Source organism: Cebus imitator, unplaced genomic scaffold, assembly GCF_001604975.1.
Source record: "Cebus imitator isolate Cc_AM_T3 unplaced genomic scaffold, Cebus_imitator-1.0 Scaffold82, whole genome shotgun sequence".
NCBI classification, from domain to species: Eukaryota; Metazoa; Chordata; class Mammalia; order Primates; family Cebidae; genus Cebus; species Cebus imitator.
Genome location: NW_016107397.1, coordinates 7,263,351 through 7,272,896, shown reverse-complemented (window position 1 = coordinate 7,272,896; position 9,546 = coordinate 7,263,351). Strand labels below are relative to the sequence as shown.

At 48.4% G+C, this 9,546-nt stretch overlaps 1 protein-coding gene across 4 annotated transcripts in view; it reads right to left on the bottom strand.

Annotated features, from left to right (window-relative positions):
- Positions 1–4,800, bottom strand: part of RNF216 (ring finger protein 216) — a 166,622-nt gene extending 161,822 nt beyond the window's left edge. For 2 of the 4 annotated variants that reach the window (XR_005201115.1, XM_017533820.2), the window contains exon 1: positions 4,590–4,800. The gene's annotated coding sequence lies outside the window, so the exon portion shown is untranslated. Of the gene's footprint in view, positions 1–4,550 lie in introns of all 4 variants that reach the window. The other 2 variants (XM_017533822.2, XM_017533821.2) reach the window with 2 other exon arrangements.
- Between the last annotated feature and the right edge of the window lie 4,746 nt (positions 4,801–9,546).

Here is a 9,546-nt window from a genome sequence, read left to right as displayed (position 1 = left end):
AAGAATGGGCACGGTGGTTCACACCTGTAATCCCAGTATTTTGGGAGGCTGAGGAGGGTGGATTGCTAGAGGTCAGGAGTTTGAGAGCATCCTGACTAACATGGAGAAACCCCATCTCTACTAAAAATACAAAATTAGCCCAGTGTGGGCACATGTCTGTAATCCCAGCTACTGGGGAGGCCAAAGCAGGAGAATCGTTTGAACCCGGGAGGTGGATGTTGTGGTGAGCCGAGATTGTGCCATTGCACTACAGCCTGGGAAACGAGTGAAATGCCATCTCAAAAAAAAAAAAAAAGCATAGTAGCTTTAACTTAATTTAGGGCTCCTGGAACCCAGACTCATCAGGTAAAAAGTGTGAATACCCTGCTGAGAGATCACACAGAAAGCCCTGACACTACACACAGAGGAAAAGAGCCAGCTGAGCCCCGCCTTTAAGCAGTCTTTGACGAGGCATGTGAATGACGGAAGCATTGTGGAAGTGGATCCTCCAGCACTGGCCACCTCTGCTGACAGCATGTGGACCAGAGAAAAATGGTCCAGGTGAACACTTTCAAATTCTCCTAATAAAACTGTCAACAAACAAAATTATTCTATGAAGCCAGTAAGTTTTGGGGTGGTTTGTTATGTATTGGTGGATAACTGAAACAGAGCTCAGATTTTATTTTCTAGCCAATGGGAGGCAATGCAATGACAGCTGTGCTTTAGAAAAATCAACCTGGCTGCAACATGTAAGATGGCCTGTAGGAGACAACTAGTGCCAGGAAACCCAGGAAACGAGAGCCAACAGAACCTAGGGGGAGGAATAAAAATAAAAGACACTGACTGCAGAGTTAGAGTCAATGAGATTTGTGTATGTAATTGACCATCAGGGCAAGAAGAAAGGAATCAAAGTTGACCTAGATGCAGAGATCAGGTGACCACCAGACGGTGATGCTATTAAGGATGAACAAAGCAGATGATGAGTTCAGAGAAAAAAAATAAAAACTGTGTTAACTTTAACATGTGGACAAAATAAGGTAAAATAACATCCATGATTATGGATATAATTATGCAAACAATTAGTCTAGAGTTTAAAAGCTCTAAGAAACCTATTATCAGTGTATTTTCACAATAGTAAAGATTTTAAATCAAAAATTAAATTCATAATCTTCAGTGGGCAGGCTAAATAGTTTAACATAAAACTTCAAGATTTTCCTCAACTGTCCATTGAAAATTGGTTTAGAAACTAGGACAGATAAGTACATCCTCATGTGTGGAGGGTAAAATCAATTTTTCAACGATCATTTTAGAACTGAATCTTCTGTGACCAAAGGACCTGCTTCTGCTTCTAGCTCAAGTACTGCCTTACAGGCTCCATCCCTTGACACATTTTCATATAGCATAATTTCTTTTAAACCACAAATCCCACCATGGTGGAACCGAAATCCTTACCATGGCCTACAAAACGCTACCATAAGGGACCCTGCTGACGTAGCTGACCTTACCTCATACCTTCCTTCCCCTCAGCCCCTGCATTCACTATTCAGTAGTAACAATGGTTTAGCTCCTAGAACATATCACGGCATGCTCCTTCCTTCCAGTTCAGGCTCTTCCCTAGCTGAACTACTCTTCTTGGACCAAATTAACTCGATTCATCATTGGGTTCTTTGCTTTCTCCTCAGAGAAAAATTGTTCCTGACTATTCCCTAGATGTTCCTTCCCTAGTTCAATCATATAACGTACCTCATTTTTTCAGAGTACTAACAACAATTTCATATACTTCTTTAGGTAACTATGTGCAATTGTGGTCTCCTCTGCTAAAACTTAAGTTCCAAAAAGGCAGAACCAAAGTGTTGCCTGATCCCAAAGCCCCAGGACATAGCACACTGGCTGGCACACAGTAGATGCTCTTCAACAAATGTAATTTCTGCATAAATAGCACTCACAGGTATTGCAGGATAATCAGTGGCAAAGAACTCTGGGTCCAAACTGAGTTCAAGTTCCATGCTGACCCTTACAAGTTTTAGAACTAGTTATTTTTCAGCACCTCAGTTTCTTTTTTTAAATTACTATTTTTGAGATGGAGTCTCACTCTGTTGCGAAGGCTGGATTGCAGTGGCGAGATCTCCGCTCACTGCAACCTCTGCCTCCCGGATTGAAGTGATTTTCCCCGCCTGCACCTCCAGGGTAGCTGGGATGACAGGCTCACACCACCAGGCCCGGCTAATTTTTAATTTTTGTATTTTTAGGAGAGGTGGGTTTCACCCTCTTGGCCAGGCTAGCATGGAACTCCCGACCTCAGGTGATCCACCTGCCTTGACCTCCCAAAGTGCTGGGATTAGAGGCGTGAGCCACTGTGCCTGGCCTTATTCATTTATTTTTTTTGAGACGGATCTCATCTGTCGTCACCCAGGCTGAAGAGCAGTGGCATGATCTCGGATCACTGCAACCTCCGCATCCCCTCCTGGATTCATGCTATTCTCCTACTTCGGCCTCCTGAGTAGCTGGGATTACAGGCATGTACCATCACACCTGGCTAATTGTGCATTTTTAGTAGAGACGGGCTTTCACCATGTCGGCCAAGATGGTCTTGAACTCCTGAGCTCAGGTCATCCACCTGCCTCGGCCTCCCAAAGTGCTGGGATGACAGGTGTGAGCCACCATGGCTATGTTCTATTATTTTTTAACAATAATGCAGATATAATGATGTCAGGTATGACAATGAATTATGTCTCTAAAGATTTAGAATATAGTAATGCCTAGAATTTTATAAACACATTAAATTGTAGCTCGTAACAGAGTTAGCAAACAGCAGCTCTCTCAACGACCCTATTCGTTAACTTTCAATCTGCCTCACCGATACCTAGCCCTTCTTTATCAGATTTCTCCACAGGGGATTCAGGGGTTCTCTTTTGTTACCTCCTGCTACTCTTATCAGGGTAAAAATCTAAAGCCTCTAATGAGGTTTACCGGCGGGTCCAAAATCCAGCCCAGACTCTCCAGACATTTCCTCAAATCCACTACCACTCCCCACATCCCAGGTGCAATAAATCATGAAATGCAAAACCCAAGGCAAAGCCAGGCCATTTCTTAGTCTTCTTCCTTAAGGCAAGCTGAGTAAATTGAGGTGTTTCATAAAATCTTCCCAGTCCTCTCTCCCTTTTCAGCGGGCAAAGAATGTTCTGGCAGAGCGTGGTGGCTCAAGCCCGTACTTCTCGCACTTTGAGAGGCTGAGTCACTTAAACCCACCAGTAGGGCAGCATAACGAGACTCCGTCTCCCCCTCACCCCCTCAAAAAATTAGTCGGGCACAGTGGCGCGTGCCAGTTGTCCCAGTTACTAGGAAGGCTGAAATTGGAGGATACCTGATCCCGGAAGGCAGATGTTGCAGTGAGCTGAGATGGCGCCACTGCACTCCAACCTGGACGAAAGAGCAAGACACTGTCTCAAAAAAAAAAAAAAAAGCAAAAAAAAAAAAAAAAGTTCTGGTCGAGCGCGGTGGCTGGCTCACACCCGTAATCCCAGCATTTTGGGAGGCTGAGCCGGAAGATCACTTGATTTTGAGACCCGCCTATGCCAACGTGGTTAAAACTCGTCTCTAGGAAAGGTACAAAAATTAGCCTGATGTGGTGGCGAGCGCCTGTAGTCCCAGCTACTAGGGAGGCTGAGGCAGAAGAATCGCTCGAACCCGGGAGACAGAGGTTGCAGTGAGCCGAGATCGCAACATTGCACTCCACCATGGGAGAAAAGAGCAAGACTCTGTCTCAAAAAAAAAAAAAGAAAAAATAATAGTAAAAGAAAAAGAAAACGAGAAAAAAGAATGTTCTCTCCGCATGATCAGAGTACCTAGGACAACTGCTACCTAGGCCCTTAGGAATTCACAGCCCTGGCGGATGTGTCAGAAATTTCTGTAACCCGCACGCCGCGCACGCGCCGGGATTGGTTGCAAGTAGCCCAAAGTCTTGGATCACCGTTCCACCGGGACGAGGGCCACCACGCCGCGGAAACAGCAGCCTCGCTTCCTGCCCAGCGCCCGGGCACCCGAGCCGGGCAACCCCCAGCACCCCACAGCAGGGTTTGACGCACTTGCGGTACCCTCGCCAGTGCCGAGTGACATTCACCAACTTTCGCGGAACAACACCCGCTCCAAATATGAGGGGATAAGTGGAAAACCGCCGCCTGCCGGGGCTGGGGCTCACAGGCACGGGCCGCCTCCCACCGCTCCTCCAGGCCGCGCTCGGGTGCACGGACACCGCCTCCGCGGCGGCCTCGGACCCCGGAGAGGAAAGCGCGGTCTCCCGGGCTGTCGCCCTCGCGCAGCGGTCCCGACGGGCTGGCCCGCGAAACTTCGCGAAGTGGCGGGAGGAGATCGCCCGGCCTCCCAGCGCCTTTGTCGCTCCCGCCTCGCCACTGCACGGAGCTCGGAGACGCCCAGCCAAGTCCCCGGGCCCGATCCTGCCCAGGCGTCGGCCCGCGCCCCTCAGCTCCGCGGCCCTCACGGCCCGCGCCCCCGCCCCCACCCCCGGGGCTCCACGGAGGCGCCCCGCAGAGAGGCCGCCTCGCTTCACAAACCTGCCCAGCAGCCCAAACGCGCCCGGGGCCGACACTCACTCGCCACTCAACTCCCCGGCTAGCCAGGCGGGCTCAGCGGCCTTCGCTGCCGTGCAGCTTACTCCTCAGAAGCGGCAGCTGTGAGCTCCGTCGCCGCCGCTGAGGCAGCCGCTGCACTCCTTCCGGCCCTGCCGCGGCGTCACCTCGCGCCTGCGCACAGCGCCCCCTCCCGACTAAGGACAGGAAGAACCATAGAGGCACGCCGGGTGCTGGGGAGGAGGGACCCGGGGGCTCACCATAGAGAGGGCCGCCTAGCCGCGCTAGCATCCGGGCTCTCCGCCTGCGGAGACTTGACTCCCCCACGAGGCGGGAGGACGAAAGGAACGGAGACCCCCATCCTCGACCCCACAGGGAGCCGCCATCTCCCCAGAGCTGAAAAGGGTATAGGGCACGTGGTTGTGGACTCGTTATCTACTTATTTGCCTTCATCCTTTGCAAGTCATTCATTCATTCTAAAAATGTATTCTGTGGAGTTTCTGTGGGCCACACGCTGTTCTAGGAATTGGGGAAATTAAGAGTAAAGTGAGTTCCATGGCCGGGCGCAGTGGCTCACACCTGTAATCCCAGAATTTGGGAGGCCGAGGCGGGCAGATCACTTGAGGTCAGGTGTTGGAGGCTAGCCTGGCCAACATGGTGAAACCCCATCGCTACCAAAAATAAAAAAATTAGCCGGGCGTGGTGGCGGGCTAATTCCAGCTACTCAGGAGGATGAGGCAGTAAAATCACTTGAACCTGGGAAGCGGAGGTTGTAGTGAACTGAGATTGCGCCACACTGCCCTCTAGCCTAGGCAACACAGCGATACTCCGTCTCAAAAAAAAAAAAAAAAAACAAAAACAACAACGAGTAAAATGTGTTCCTGGTCTCAGGAAGTTTAGGTTTTAGTGGGCAAGTGAATAACTGACTAAAATACTGATTCTGCTGGGCACAGCGGCTCGTGTCCATAATCCCAGAACTTTGGGAGGCCAAGGCAGGAGGATCTCTTGAGGCCAGAAGTTCAAGACCAGCCTTGGCAACATAGCAAGACCCTGACTCAAAAAAAATTGCTGGCCTGGCATGGTCGCTTGCTCAACACCTGTAATCCCAACACTTTGGGAGGTAGAGGTTGGGAGGATGGCTTGAAGCCAGGAGTTTCCGACCATCCTGGACAGTATAGTGAGACTCCATCTTTATAAAAATAAAAAAATTAGCTGGGCATGGTGGTGCACACCTGTAGTCCCAGCTACTCAGGAGGCTGAGGCGGGAGGATTGTTTGAGCCCAGGAGTCTGAGACTGCAGTGAGCTGTGATCACACCACTGCACTCCAGCCTGGGTGACAGAACAATAGCCTGTCTCAGAAGAAACAAACAAAAACCAAACAGTAACGGAAATGGGAGGAGCAATAGTCTTGATGCAGCAATGAGGATTCCTTCTCCAAGACAGTAGAGCGTGGCTTATGGGGCTTGTACGAGACAGAAAAAGGCCACTCCTGAGAGTACTTTGGAGAAGCAGTTCCTGAGGTAATAGTCATGTCCTAGGGTTAATAGTCATGTTTCAGTGAAGTAGAAATTGAAGGGCTGCGGCTGGGCATGGTGGCTCATGCCTGTAATCCCAGTACTTTGGGAGGCTGAGGCCGGCGGATCACCTGAGGTTGGGAGTTCGAGACCAGTCTGACCAACATGGAGGAAACCTCTTCTCTACTAAAAATACAAAATTAGCTGGGTGCTGGTGTGGGCTCCTGTAATCCCAGCTACTCAGGAGGCTGAGGCAGGAGAATCGCTTGCACCCATGAGTCAGAGGTTGCAGTGAGCCAAGATTGTGCCATTGCACTCTAGCTTAGGCAACAAGAGCAAAACTCCATCTCAGGGGAAAAAAAAAAAAAAAAGAAGTTGAAGGGCTGCTTACAGAACAGGACAAGGATCTAGGGATCTTACAGATGTCGGGCCCTGAATTAGAGGGTGTAGTGCACGGGATGCATTAAAGGGTGGATAGGAGAGAGAACTTAAGACAGACACCTTTCTGGGCATGAGATCCTGAAATAACCTGAAAAGTGAAACAAGGGGATTGGCCTTGATGGGCTTATCCTCCATGCTGGTCCTCTTAGGGGAGGTGGATAATCGCTGTCAGTTCCAGCCTCCTTCTTAGAGTAGTCCTCATAAGCCCTTTGAGATATTGGAAGAAGGCAGTATTGGAAGGAGAGCTTGGTGATCTTAGCAGGAGTGCAAGCTTCTTTCCGGAAAGAACCTTGGTGTCACATCCAAGGCAGGTATGGTTGAGTAACCACTCTGAGTAGAATTTTTTATTTGTTCAGGCTCTTTGGAGACTCTGACTCAGACATGACGGTAATGAGAAGAGAGACTTTATGTATGTATGTATGTATGTATATATGCATGTATTTATGTATTTATTTTTGAGATGAGGTCTCCTGTCACCCAGGCTGGAGTGCAGTGGCACGGCCTTAACTCACTGCAACCTCTGCTTCCCAGGTTCAAGCGATTCTCCTGGCTCAGCCTCCCGAGTAGCTGGGATTACAGGCGGCCACCACCACACCCAGCTAATTTGTAAAATATTTTTTGTAGACACGGAGTTTCACCATGTTGGCCAGGCTGGTCTCAAACTCCTGACCTCAGGCCACCCGCCTGCCTCGGCCCAAAGTGCTGGGATTACAGGTGTGAGCCACCATGCTTGGCCTTTATTTTGAAGTTTAATTTAAAAAATACTAATAGATAGCCGGGTGTGTTGACACACGCTTATAGTCTCAGATACTCTGGAGACTGAGGCAGGAGAATCACTTTAACCCAGGAAGTGGAGGTTGCAGTGAGCCACGATTACGCCACTGCACTCCAGCCAGGGTAACAGAGCAAGACTCCATATCAAAAAAAAAAAAAAAAAAATTAATAGAAACGGTAGCTCACACCCATAACCCCAGCACTTTGGGAGGCTGAGGTGGGAGAATCATGAGGTCAAGAGATCGAGATCATCCTGGCCAACATGGTGAATGCCCCGTCTCTACTAAAAATACAAAAATTAGCTGGGCATGGTGGCGGCGCGTACCTATAGTCCCAGCTGCTCCAGGCTGGGGCAGGAGAATCACTTGAACCCAGGAGGCGGAGTTTGCAGTGAGCTGAGATCGCACCACCACTGCACTCCAGCCTTGCAACAGAGATAGACTCCGTCTCAAAAAAAAAAAAAAAAAAAAAAAAAAGAAAGAAAGAAAGAAAGAGAGCCTTGCTCTGTTGCCCAGGCTGTTCTCAAACTCCTGGCTTCAAGAGGTCCTTCCATCTTGCCTTTGAACTGCCACAGCTGGCTGTGAATTTTTTATTTATAAAATGGGAATTTTAAGATACTATCTATTGCCCAGTGTTCTTGCAAGGATGAAATGGGATCTTGTATGAATGGAAAAGCTCTCATAGGAGCTGTTTACATGTTGTTGGTGTCTTAAGCATTTTCAGAGTCATAAAGACAATTATTCTATCTCTGCGTATCTCCCAGTGAAGGCAAGAGGAAGCCACTGCCTCCTTATAGGTTGCTGGAATCAATCTGGTTATTTTTGAAGGCTTTTTTTTTTTTTTTTTTGAGATGGAATTGCTCCTGTAGCCCAGGCTGGAGTGCAATGGCATGATCTTGGCTCACTGCAACCTCCACCTCCCAAGTTCAAGTGATTCTCGTGCCTCAGTCTCCCAAGTAGCTGGGATTACAGGCACCCGCCATTACATCCACCTATTTTTTTTGTATTTTTAGTAAAGACAGGGTTTCTAGTAGAGACTAGCCATGTTGGCCAGGCTAGTCTCGAACTCCTGACCTCAGGTGATCTGCCTGCCTTGGCTTCCCAAAGTGCTGGGATTATAGGAGTGAGCCACCGTGCCTGGCCTTGGTTTTTGTTTTATTTTGTTTGTTTGTTTTAGAGTTGGGGTCTCACTCTGTCACCCAAGCTAGAGTGCAGTGATGCAACCACAATTATAGTTCACTGCAGCCTTGACCTCCCAGGCTCAAGTGATCCTCCCACCCCAGCCTCCTGAGTAGCTGGGACTACAGGTGTGTGCCACCACACCTGGATAGTTGTTTAATTTGTTTGTATAGATGGGCTCTCGATATGTTGCTCAGGATGGTCTCAAACTCCTGGCCTCAAGCAATCCTCCTGCCTTGGCCTTCTAAAGTGTTGAGACTATAGACTTGAGCTACAGCACCTGGCCTGTTTTTTTTGTTTTTTGTTTTTTTGTCTTAATGTTAAATAGCACAAGGAATCAGAAAGGGCAAGATGTCTACCTGCAGACCAAACTATTGTCAACAAGTGATGTTTTGCTGTTTTCCTGGGAAGAAGCATGAAAGTTCTGTCTATGAAAATCCATATCATCCGTGCTGGCTGTAATTCCATGCAGTTATGGCCAAAGGCGTGAAACATGCACTCACCCCCGAGCCTGCCAGAGAGCCGAGGCTGGAACTCACACTTCCCTGTGAGTCATCACTGTGCTGCTTCATTTCATTTTCTGGCTACAGTTAGTTTAATGTGCATGTGACCTGTGAAACCATTTACGGTAGTGGAGGACCGCCATTGTTCACAATTTGCACATCATCATTTTGTTCGCAAGAGCTGTCATCAGCCTTATCTAGATGAAGGTGTGCTGGTCTTGTCATAGAGGAAATTATTCCTGAACTCACTCTGCTTTCAGAAGCAGTAATTTTCCTGCCATTTTGGCCCATTATCTGTTAAAAAAAAATCAGTGATATTCAGGTGCAATTTATATACGGTACAAGGCACCTAGTTTAAGTGTACCTTTTTCTCAGTTTTGACAAATTTATACACCCTCGTAACCACCCCACAATCAAGATAGAGATCATTTCCATCACCCCAGACTATTCCATAACCGCCATCCCTGGTGCTAGGCAACCACCCGCTTTTTGGCACTTTATTTATTTATTTATTTTGAGATGGAGTTTCATTCTGTCATCCAGGCTGGAGTGCAACAGTACAATCTTGGC